The sequence below is a fragment of the Macaca fascicularis genome, chromosome 20 (genome assembly GCF_037993035.2).
Source record: "Macaca fascicularis isolate 582-1 chromosome 20, T2T-MFA8v1.1".
In the NCBI taxonomy this organism is placed as follows: domain Eukaryota; kingdom Metazoa; phylum Chordata; class Mammalia; order Primates; family Cercopithecidae; genus Macaca; species Macaca fascicularis.
In genome coordinates, this window is record NC_088394.1 from 53720077 (window position 1) to 53732194 (window position 12118).

Sequence of the window (12118 nt, forward strand, 5' to 3'; positions counted from 1 at the left end):
AATTTAAATTCTCCTCTGGATTTTGATGTGGCAAATGTTTACTGAGCACTCAGCCACGTGCCAGCCATGGGTGGAAGCGCTTAGCATTCGTTTAGTCCTCACAACTCCATGGATAGATACTGCTATCACGTCCATTCTGCAGATGAGCAGACTGAGGCTAAGGGAGATAAACCAGCCGGTCAGTGGAGCTGGATGCCGACCCCAAGGCTCATCACACCTCTGCTGCCTGCTCTGTGGACTGTTTGTTTTCTAAATAAATCTAAGGCCCTGGTACCCAGTAGTTGCTGTGCAAATATCAGGTTAGTGGATGCATACATGAATTAGTGAAAAATGGCCCAAGTGAAATAACCTGTGAGTAGGAAGAGATTTTAGAGACCATTTAGACCTCCCTGTAGATGTGGCAAGTGTCTTATCTGCAATGCCCTAGCTGAACAACTCCTTGGCTTCCCTCTGAGACAGGTAGCTCACCCCCTGACCTTGTGGACGGCACCAGCTCTCAGAGGGAGCAGGGAGGCTGAGCCTGCAGCTCTGCTGGAGCACAAGACATCAGAGTTGGGGACCCTTCCTGCCCCTCCACACCTCCTAAGTGCCCCAAGAGGGAAGGAGTCTGCATTTCCTGAGGCCCTCCACTGAGGGGGGGTGAGGGGTGTGCAGGCTGAGACTGGCTCGGTAAGGGGCCTGGAGTCCTGGTGGGAGTTCTGGAGTCAGACTGCCTGGGTGGAACCTCCATTGTGTTCCTGAACCCCCTGTGCCCTATCTGTAAAATCCACATTATAAAGTGGCTCCCTGAGGTCAGGAGTTCGAGACCAGCCTGGCCAACGTTGTGAAACCCCATCTCTACTAAAAATACAAAAAGTAGCCAAGTGTGGTGACACATGCCTATAATCCCAGCTACTTGGGAGGATGAGGCAGGAGAATTGCTTGAACCCAGGAGGCAGAGGCTGCAGTGAGCCAAGATCGCATCACTGCACTCCAGCCTAGGGGACAAAGTGAGACCCCATCTCAAAAAAAAAAAAAAAAGTTGTAAAGTGGCTTCTGCCTCTTGGGGTATGGTGAGGAGTCCGTGGGCTGATCCCTGTAATGGGCCTAGCACAGTGCCTGGTTGCCAGGATTACATAATAGCTTTATTATTATCATCTATGGCCACCAGACATAGAACTGGACACTCTGGCTCTACCCCTTCATCCCAGGGGTGCTGGGCTAGGTCCTGGATTGGTGGTGGGGAAGGAGTCCCAGAGACAAAGCCCTCACCTCACAAATGCTCCCTAGGTACCTGCTGAAGCAATTTCCTGACGCTGTCTCTTTTCTTCCCTTTATTTTTATTTTATTTTATTTTATTTTATTTATTTATTTGAGACAGAGTTTCACTCTCGTTGCCCAGGCTGCAGTGCAATGGCACAATCTCAGCTCACTGCAACCTCCGCCTCCTGGGTTCAAGCGATTCTCCTCCCTCAGCCTCCAGAGTAGCTGAGATTACAGGCACGCGCCACCACCCCTCCTACTTTTGTATCCTTAGTAGAGACAGAGTTCACCATGTTGGTCAGGCTGGTCTCGAGCTCCCGACCTCAGGTGATCCACTCGCCTCGGCCTCCCAAAGTGCTGGGATTACAGGCGTGAGCCACTGCGCCTGGCTTCTTCCCTTTACTTTTAGAAGGCAGACAAGGCAAAGGCATGTGCCCTCATTTACTAGATGATCTGAGGCACAGAGAGGTTAAGAAACCTCCCCAGATGCACCTAGCAAGTGAAGGTCCCAGCCCAGGGTCTCAGGCCCAGCCCCTGCTGCTCTATCACAAGCCAGGGGCCCTGAGGCCAGAGGGCATGGGGGATGGAGCATGGGTGTCAGGGGTGGAGGAGTTGCCAGCGGATAGACAGGAAGTCACTGGGACTCCCCTGGTGTTCTTATCGGGGTAGGTGGCATCTCTGGGGCTGTGGGGAAACCCTGGAGCCTAGAGGTCAGGCTGTCATCCCGCAGATCCCCCTTTCTCTGATACTCCACCTCCCTTCTGGTACCCCAACCCTGTCTGTACTCAAGCAGGAGACTCGTAGGGCAGAGCAGGCCTGCAGGCCCATGGTGTAGCAAAGGTGGCATCGGCTGTTGGGAATTTGCCATGGGGAACAGGGGCAAGAGGGAGCTGGGACTAGGAATGCCAGTGGGGTCTGGGCTGGTCTCCAGGAATGGATCTGGGCTGTGGCCAGCAGATACCCCTTCTTTACCACCTTGGGGAGTCAGAGAGGGCTCCAGTCCAGACCTGGCTCCACCAGACCTGGATTCATCTCTGCTCCCATCTGACCATCTGTCCACCCATCCCTGTTTCACCTCTTGCGTCTCACCTCTACCTCAGCTCCTTTTTTCAGCCGTGGAATCGAGCTGGCCTCCTCCTCCTTGCTTCTTAAACACCAAGCCCGGGCCTCGAGGGATGTCCCAAAGGCCACTTTCCTCACCATATTCAGTCCTCATGTTTCACTTCCCGGAGAGCATCTAAGCTGCCCCACCCCACCTCCATCACTCTTTCCCCTTTCCTGGCTTAATTTTGCTCCATAAGTCTTACCACTGGATTTATTTGTTTATTTATTTGAGACGGAGTCTCACTCTGTCACCCAAGCTGGAGTACAGTGTCACAATCTCGGCTCACTGCAACCTCCTCCTCCCGGGCTCAAGCAATTCTCCTGCCTCAGCCACCTGAGTAGCTGGGACTACAGGTGTGTGCCACCATGCCTGGCTAATTTTTGGTATTTTTAGTAGAGACAGGGTTTCACCATGTTGGCCAGGCTGGTCTCGAACTCCTGATCTCAGGTGATCCGCCTGCCTCAGCCTCCCAAAGTGCTGGGATTATAGGTGTGAGTCACTGCACCCCACTGCCACTGGATATATTTAATACTTATTTGCTTATTCATTTCTTGTATCTCTGCCCACAGTTCTGAGGGCAGAGGTTTCTGTGTTTTCTTGGCTGCAGGATCCCCCATGCCTGGCACAGGGCCTGGTGCACAGCAGGCCCTCAATAGACACTCGCGGAAGGCATGGTTCATCCCCTGCCTGTCCGCACTTCCATCCATCCACTGTCTGTGCTTTCTTCCCACACTTCTTCACCCATCAATCACCCAGAATTTCTCAATCCCAGGCCCTGTGCTGGTTCTCAGGTTTGGTGCGCTAGCAGGGCACACAGATCAGGAAAGAAAGAATTCCCACACTTAGGGGTTGGTCCCAGTCGGGGGGGAGCCTGGGGGACTGTGGGAGAAGCAGTGGGGTGAGGGGAGGTGAGGGAAGGTTCCTAGGGTGCATTTAGGTGCATGCAGCACCTCGCACCAGCTGTGACCCACAGCGGCACCTGACAGAGACTTTGTAGAATAAATCAGCCATTGCCCAGATGGCTTCTAGAAGGGGTGGCGGGGCTCAGACGGTGTTCTCAATGTTGGGGATGTGACATAGGAATCAGAAAGCATCTGGAGGAGGGGTGCCTGGGTGTGAGAGCTTGAGAAACTTCCCCTGGAGAATTGCCGGACTGAGACAAGGAGTGAAGGGTGGGGCAGGGGCCAGGGAGGCAGGGTTAGGGGTGAGTGGGCCAGGGCTGCCTGGAGGACTCCACTCAGCACCCTCCCAGGACACCTGGAGGAGTGGCCGCTGAGCTCTTTCCAGGAATGAGGCTTCCATCCCTGCCCCTTTTTCTACCTCAGTTCTCCCTTTGTCCGGTGTCCTGCAGGAGCCTGGATACTCAGAGAGCAGAACGAGTAGGACTCCCCATCCCCCTCACTTCCCGCCTCCTGACCCCACCAGCTGCTGGCCGGGGCCTGTTTTTATTACAGGCAGGTGAGTCTGGGCCCAGGATTCCAGGCGGGGCCTGGACTGAGGGAGGAGGCAGGAAGAAACTCACAAAGAGTTGGCAGATTACGGATGGAGGGCAGCATCTCCCAACAGCCTGGGCGGCCGCTGAGACCCTAAAACAACCAAGGACTCCCCCAGGCTCATCCAGCAGCCTCTGCTTCCCAGGAAAGAGGCGCTGAAGTCCATGGAGAGGTGAGGGGTGGGGGGCTCAGCACCTACGGGCCGGGTTGGCCCCTGCAAGGACACCTGGGAACAAGAGAGGGTGGCAGCTGCAATGGCTGTGGGGCAGCCGGAAATGGAGCGAGACAGGCAGGCGGAGCCTCACCTGGGGCTGCCCGCCAGCCCAGACAAGCTCAGACTGGGTGCCTGTGGCCCTGGGAGGAGGTGGAAGGGGAGGAGCAGGCCACACAGGCATAGGCCGGTGAGGGACCTGCCCAGACCTGGAGGTAAGAGATGGGTGGGGGACAGGGGTGGGAAAGATAAGTGGGGTGCCGCTGCCAGCCTGTCCCCTTGACCTTGGCCATCCCTCAGGTCTAGTTCAATGCCCTGAGGGTCCCGATGTGTGTGGCCTGGCCCTTGGCCTGTTCAGGGTACTGGGCGTCTCTCAGCGGAGGCCCCGGCTGTTCTGGGGTTACCCCTTGCAGTGCACAGCGTGGCCGGGCATGCTGGCATGGTGGTCATCCTGGCACCGGGAAGCTGGCAGGTGTGAGGTGTGTTCCCGGTGTCCAGAGGAGGACACTGCAGGACGCAGGGCAAGGGTGACGCTGTGGAGCCTGAGTGTGGACGGGAGGCGGGCGGCAGGACCTGAAGCCTCCTGCCTGCTTTCTGCAGCGCCCTGAGCAGCTTCCTGTTGGGATCCCACGGAAACTGGTTTGGGAGCAGGTTGGCCGAGGTTGTTTGACTTTTGACGGGTGAAGAAGGCAGCCTCCCCTGGCGAGCCAAGTGGAAGGAACGGGGTACAGGCCTGGGGGCGTGCCTGGCCAGTGGCCAGCAGAGGGTCCCCCTGCTCCCCCCAGTTCCCTGCACCCAGCAGCACAGCCCTCCCTGCCCTGGCTGCAAGAGGCAGGAGAACTTCAAACGGTCCCTCCCTCCACCGGCTGCTTGCCTCTTCTGGGCCAGGCCCCTCAATGGTGGCTGAGGACTCTTTGGAACAGGGTACTGTTGTGGAAGAAGGGGCCCGGCCCTGCCACTGCCTCCTGTGGGGCCCTGGGCCAGGCTTCCCTTCCCTCCAGGCCTGTTTCCCTGTCTGTTCCATGAAGGAGAGGCAGGGGCACTGGTCTGTAAACCCATAAGCTGCAGCAGTAGGCCCCTCGCCTGGTCTCACGGGCCACACACGCCAGCCACCAGAGGTGGGTGTCTGGAGTTGCGGGTGGGATGCTGGCACCATGCCTTCTCTACCAACTTGGCTCCCTGGGGCGTGTGGGCAGCAAATGGGCCCCCTGCATTCCCTCTGTTAATTAGGCAGCACCTGCTAATGAGTGGCTATCATCATTGCTCCATTACGCCTTCTGAGCCATCTGTGCCCCAGCACTTAGGGGGAGACCCCAGGGGCTCCTGGCTGCTGGGCAGAGGCACATGCAGAAGGCGGCATTTCTGGGATGTGTTGGGGGACTGGGCGCTCCGTGGGCTTTCCACAAAGTAGTTTCAACTTCTGCTCTTCATTTTACCAAGAGAGAAGTGGTGGCAGTCCTGGTGTCCAGGTGAGGAAACAGTGGCGCCCTGTTTATGATTCTCCCAGTGGGAGGTCTCTTGTAGCCAATACCTTAACACATTCTGTGCTGGGCACTGATGGGGTGTGTGTATGTGTGTAGGGAGTGGGGGTGGAGGTGGGGTGCACAGGGAGATCAAAGCTGACATCCGGGGACACTGTGGCATCGAGTGAGATGATACACAGTCCTCTCGAGATGGACCAAGTCCTGCCATCTTTGCACACTGCCGTGCCGCCTTGTGGGTAGTCACTAAACCTCTCTGGGTCTCATTTGGCTCCCTTGGCACAGGAGCGATGATGCCTCACTGCCTGACCAGAGGCACGTGACCCAGGTCTGGCATCCGAGCAGCTGCTGCTCAGACCTCACAGGCCAGGGCCAAGGATGCTGCTGATGCAAGAGGCACAATTTTAGAGGCAAGAGCAGCAACTGGGATGGTCTTGAGGTAAGGGGTCTTGCTGGTGACCCCATGCCAAGGCTGGGACCCCTAGTTCAGGAAGGGAGGCTTCTACAGAGGAGTCAGAAGCCTCTCCTGCTGCCCTCTCCACTGGGGGAATTTGGATTTTAAAAGAGAACCCAAGCTGGGCGTGGTGGCCCACCTGTAATCCCAGCTCCCCGTGAGGCTGAGGTGGGAGGATCATGTGAGCCCAGGCGTTTGAGGCTGCAGGGAGCTCTGATTGCACCACTGCACTCCAGCCTGGGCGACAGAGCAGGATCCTGTCTCAAAAAAAAAAAAAAAAAAAAAAAAAAAAAAAAGAGAGTGGGGAGTTCATGCTAAACCAAACATACAGCAGTGGCAGTGACAGGTTCTCCAAGATAGACGGATATCCCCGTTTTACACATGAGAATGCTGAGGCACAGAAAGGTCAAATTTGATGCAAAATCTCACGGTTGGCTATTCGGAGGGCTTTAGGGTGACGCTGGTGGCATCTAGGTGGAGTGATGGGCAGTTTGGAGCCTCCCAACCACTGGCGCTCCTCCAGACAAGGCTGCTTCTAGCTGGGCGCCGGGCAGGGATCCTCCCAGGAGCCACCCTCAGAGGAGGGGCTGTGCTTCTGGCTCCAATCCCCTGAGCTGCAGAGGGCACCGTGACATCCAGGGATGTGTAGAGTCTCACCCAAGAACCCAGACTTCTGGACGCCCAGCCGTGCACACTGCAAGAGGGGCCCAGGCTGGCAGGCATATGACTGGGTGAGGAAAGGGCTTGATAGAGGTGGCCCAGCCTTGCTCTGGGCTCAGGGCCTTCTGAAGGCTGGGAGCAGGGGTATGGCCAGAATGACCTATTCTGGATGGATCCAACCTTCCTGCCAAGTGCTCTTGGGAGGTAGGCAAAAGGTCAGACATTCCGTCATGCTTAGGGAGAGGGGGTGGCCATGCTGCCTACCTTCTATCTCGGGCAGCGGGGCACCCAGGCGTGCCTTCCCCGCTGGGGAGGTCAGCAGACGGGGGTGGGCCTTGGAGGCCCAGCCAGCCTGAACCCTAAGGAACTGCATTCTGCAGTGGCCCCTCCCCGGCAGGGCAGGGACAGGGTGACCCTGGGGGAGGGAGAACGTCTGCCTGCATCGGGCTCAAGGCCATTTTTTGTTGTCAGGTGGTCAAGATGCCATTGGAACCAAGAAGCGGGTATGGAGGGAAAAGCAGGACTGAAATAAGGCAGCTGTAACCCTGCGTGACCTGTCAGCCCCTTTCCCTCTCTGAGTCTCAGTCTTCTTGTCTCACAAATGGGGAAATCCTCCTTGACAGAGTTGTGGGGAAAAACACAAGTCACCTGCCTAGCACAGTATAAGTGTTCAACAGAGGTCCACCTGCTCCAGGTCTGGAACTTTCGGGGGGTGGGGTGGATAGAGGCCAGTGCTGCAGCCAGGTGTGGACACAGGAGCCTGACTGGCATCCGGGCAGTGCCTCCTCCCTGACCACAAGCTCCAGCGCTTTTGAAACCAGATGCAGGTTAAACATGGGCAGGGCACCTGCCCAGGCTCCACTCACCAAGGGAGCCAGCTAGATGGAGTCTGTCCTTGGAACTCCAAATAAGGTATCAGAAAATAGGCTTGGACCTGGGCACGCTCGCCCCTCCTGTGTGCCCAGCCTTTCATTCTGTCATCTGAACTGGCACCGACCTCTTGCATCCCAAGGCTAGACCTGAAGCGCCATTAGATTTGTCCCATTTTAGCGGTGAGGATGACCTTGCTTCCCCCGCATCTCGGCTAGGCCAGGCTCCCTGCTTTTTCCCCGACTGGGGGATGGGCAGTGCGTGGGGGAGGCAGGCCTAGGGAACCAGACACACAGCTCCCTTTGTGAAGGAGGCTGAGTCACATGTGCAACGCAATCCCTGTTGGGCCCTGGGGCGGGTGTGATGGGAGATGGCGTTATCATGGGACTGTGGGTACCCCCACGCCTGTGTCCCGGAGGCTTTCCCACAGGAGATAGCAGGGAGATGGCTGGGAACACTGGCCGCCAAACACACGGTCTGAGCTCAGGTCCTGACTCTGTTGCCGACTTGCTGCAAAGCTTTGGGAAGGTCCTCTGTCTGAGCCTCAGTTTTCATCTCTGTGAAATGGGAATGATCATCACTGTTTTGTGGAGGAGGTAGTAGATGTGAAAGGGTTCTGCAAACTGCAAATGGTGGAGTGCCGGGCCTTTGGCATTCATGTGGGCTTTATGATGATAATAATGATGTTGGCAAAGATTTATTGAGCACCTACTGTGTGCCAGGCATTGTGCTCAATGATTTACATAGTCACTCCGCTTGCAAGGGGAGAAGCCTGGATGTGAACAGCTCTTGTCTAAAAATACCCACCTCTGAGGCTGGGTGCAGTGGCTCATACCTGTAATCCTAGCACTTTGGGAGGCCAAGGTGGGAGGATTGCTTGAGCCCAGGAGTTCAAGACTAGCGTGGGCAACATAGCAAGACCCTGTCTCTCCAAAAAATACAAAAGTTAGCCTGGTGTGGTGGGACATGCCTATAGTCCCAGCTACTTGGGAAGTTGAGGTGGGAGGATCGTTTCAGCCCAGGAGATTAAGGCTGTAGAGAGCTATGATTGCATCACTACATTCCAGCAAGGGCAACAGAGCGAGACCCTGTCTCGAAAACAAACAAAAAACCCACTTCTGAGCTGGCAGTGGTTGCTCATGGCCATTTGCACAGGTAGGGACATCTTTTCACTGTTTGCTATGCTGGTTCCCACTAAATGCTGCGGCTCTGGCTGGAGGGTTAGAGGTAGAACAAGGGGCTGAAGCCCTCCTCCTAACCCTCCCAGCCTCCCCATGTCTTCCTACTGCCCCAGGCCTCAGTCACAGCAGACAGTAAGGATGCCTTAACCTCTTATCCCTGTCCTGAGGCCGTCATGTTCTTGGAGATCTCCTACCTCCCTGGCAGCCCCCTCTCTGCCTCCTTTGCAGGCCACTCTGAATAACAGTGTCCTGGCCAATGCATCAGGGTGCCCATTGTCTGCCAGGCCTGGGCTGCAAGATTTACGCATGTGGCCTCATTTAACTGCCCCGATAGGAGGTGCTATTTTGGTCCCCACTTGGCAGGTGAGGAGATAAATGAATGGAGAGATGCTTGCCCAAGTCATCCAGCTGGCCGGCTGGGAGTAGAGGCCAGCTGGCCTGAACCCAGAGTCTGTGATCAGAGACTCCGGGCTCAGAGAGGGGGCAGCAGCATTGCCCCCTCTCCTCTGTCCCTCAAATGAAGGGCTTCCTGCACCTTCAGCTTTCTGCTGTGTTATAGAAAGGCATGGGTACCTCCCTGTACCTCGATTCCCCTTCTGTAAAGTGCGGATAGACTGTTGTGAAAACCGAAGGAGAAGATGAAGTGCCTAACAGGGGCCAGATCCCTGGTGTCCTGTGTTTGGTTACAACCCACACACCTGGAGGCCCAGCCAGGTCCAAGCTGTGCGATCTTGGCTAAGTTACTTCATGTCTCTGACCATCTCTAACATACAAGTGGTACCCAGCCCACAGGGTTGTGTGGATAAAATGAGAATGATCTCCATAAGCAGAGCATCTGACACCATAAAACCTCCAGACATAGCAGGTTACTATTAGTCCTGTTATCAGCACTCATAACAGACAGTGTTGTGTTTAATAATTCATTGAATTTCTCCCCGTTTACTCCCAGAGCCCCCCTGGATGCTGAATACCAACTCTGGGTATCACTGTGATGAGAGCCAGGCTTGTCTCCCTAGCTAGGCTCAGAGCTGGGGGCCTGCTTCCTCACCTGCCTGCCCCTAGCTCCTAGGAGGTCTCTGCAAAGCCGGATGGTGAGACAGGCAGGCAGAGCTGGGCAGCCAACTCCTGCCCAGCCAGGTGGCCTGATAGGCCTCTCCTATGTGGCCAGAGTGGCAGCTGGCTCTGCACTGTCTTCAGCCATCTGCAGAGAGAGTGGTGCCTGCAACTCTCCATCTGTGCTCTTCTGGTTGGCACCCTCTGTGGGGTGTGTGTGTGGTGGTGGAGGAGGGGGACAGCTGCCCTGTGGACCTGGTCCCTGGGGAACAGCTGAGGCTGCCCCGGTTACCAATTGATCAGGCCCTGAAGGACTGACCTTGGGGAAACTGAGGCAGAGGTGGTGGTATGTCAGGGACTCCGCATCCTCCGCTGGATAACTCATTTGCCCTCCCTTGTTAGTAGGCCCCCCAGTTTAGGCTGGTCCCTGCTGCTTTGGCAATAAGGGAGTCCCACTGTAGCCCTGGGAGGGAGCAGAGGGTCTGACATGGGCCCAGTGCCCACTGTGCCTCCCTGCCCCAGGCATTGGCCCACAGCCTGGACTGGGGGCTGTGAATGTGGGGAGCACAGTACTATTTTCTAGAAGCTCTCACCTTGTGGCCTTCCTGCACCCCACGGGGTGGCTTTGTGGCCCTTCCTTTCTGCAGCTTGATTTCAGGCAGGTAGGTGAGGAGCGCAGTTCACCTGCGGCAGCCCCGGCTCCTAGGCTGCCTGAGACGTTCCATTCATTCTTCTTCCACGTGGCATCAGGAAGCTTTTCCAGGCCCCCTCGTTTAGAAGGCAGATCTCTGCCGGAGAGAAGGAATCTCAAGTTCCCCAAGCATCCACGTGTCCAGGCCCCAGGCCGAGGCCTGGGGAGCTGGATTGCTGAGTGGTTAGGAGCCAGACCTCCTGTGCCCCCGCCATCCCAACTCGGGCACCTCCCTGCTGTGTGATCTTGGGCAGGTTCATTCCCATCTCTGAGCTGCATGTCTCTGCCTTAAGTTCCCTCTTCTTCATCACCACATTCACAGGGAGTATTTATTGAGGGCTTGGCAAGTACCGGGCGGCGGCGCTGGTCTGAGCAGCAGGTTTGACTTCCCTCCACTGCCAGGGGCGCTCTGGAGCTGGAATGCAGACGGTGATCAGCGAGTGTAATTACTGTTGTTGTCACCACTCACCCTTCTGACACTGTAAAATCCTCCCAGCATGTCTGACTGAGGAATCATCTATCCTCATTGCTTGGAGGAGGGCAGACGGGAGCCTCTGCAGGGAGTGTGAGTTATCCAGAGCCTCTTGACTTGAGAAGGGCCCTGAACCCCAACAGCGGGAGGCGCTGCTGACAGAGGAATGGCCAGAAAGGGGATGGGGCATGGCCTATTTCCACTCTCTGAGCTTTTGGGGCCATTGGGAATGGCTCTTCACCCAGGCCTCGGTTTCCCCTTTGGCTCAGCAGATGGATTAAAGGAGGCTGTTTCTAGAAGCCCCTGGGAACTCAGAATCCAAAATGACTTGGGATATTGAAACTGCGGGTGCTTGAGGAGCACTGAGAGGGGAGACGGGTCACCCCCTAGAGGGGACGCGGGTCAGCCGGTCCGTCGTGCGTGGCCTGGCTGGCCTCCTGCCCGGCTGCCTGTCACCCGCTCCCTCCTGACTGCCTTCCGCTCTGCCGGTCAGCACTGGCTCCCGTCGGCTGCCAAGGAGGCTGGACTCTCCTTCAGGAAAGGGTAGTTGTCGCCCTGACTTGGGGGGTGGGTGGACAGCATCCAGGACCCTGTTGCCGTGGCAACCCTGGCCTCTCTGTGGGAACTTTGGGGATACTGGCCCTGGGAAGCCACAGATGGAGGCTGAGGAAGCAGAGTGATCCCCGGCCCCTGCCTGTCCCTGAAGTCTGTCTGCCTGGATGAGGGGTGAGGCTGAGGTGCCCCCTTGCCCGGCGCTGAGTCATGGGCATCCCCCAGGGTCACTGCCTCAGCGCTCTCAGCCCTGCCCCCTCCTGGTCTCCCTCTGAGAAATCCATGACTCACGTATATCGTCCGTCATCCCCAGTCGAGCTCAGGGAGGAGGGAGGAGCCCAGCTGGGGCAGGAGGGGGGTGTCTCCCCACCAAACACACCCGGTCCCTCCCTCTCCGCACTAGCTGCCTGCCCTGCCCTGCCGTAGGAGATGGGCTGGGAGCCTCCCACACTCTCCAGCTCACTCGGCAGGCAGCGGGGACCAGGGCTGGCAGGTTAAGCCTCTGGGGGTGGATCCTGAAAGGTGGTCCAGCCGCCTGGCCCTGCGTGGGACCTTCCACCTGGCAGCAGGTACCCAAACATGGGCTGGACAGCAGGTGGGAAGAGGAATAGTGTGTGAGTGTGAGTGTGGGTGTGTGCATCCATGCACGGGTG

At 57.0% G+C, this 12118-nt stretch overlaps 1 protein-coding gene across 37 annotated transcripts in view; it reads left to right on the forward strand.

Annotated features, from left to right (window-relative positions):
- Positions 1-3819: 3819 nt before the first annotated feature.
- Positions 3820-12118, forward strand: part of ADGRG1 (adhesion G protein-coupled receptor G1) — a 46019-nt gene continuing 37720 nt past the window's right edge. For 8 of the 37 annotated variants that reach the window (XM_005592046.4, XM_074027061.1, XM_074027057.1 and 5 more), the window contains exon 1: positions 3820-4012. The gene's annotated coding sequence lies outside the window, so the exon portion shown is untranslated. Of the gene's footprint in view, positions 4013-4175; positions 4267-11557; positions 11640-11921; positions 12061-12118 lie in introns of those variants that run through there. The other 29 variants (XM_005592045.4, XM_074027059.1, XM_074027055.1 and 26 more) reach the window with 4 other exon arrangements.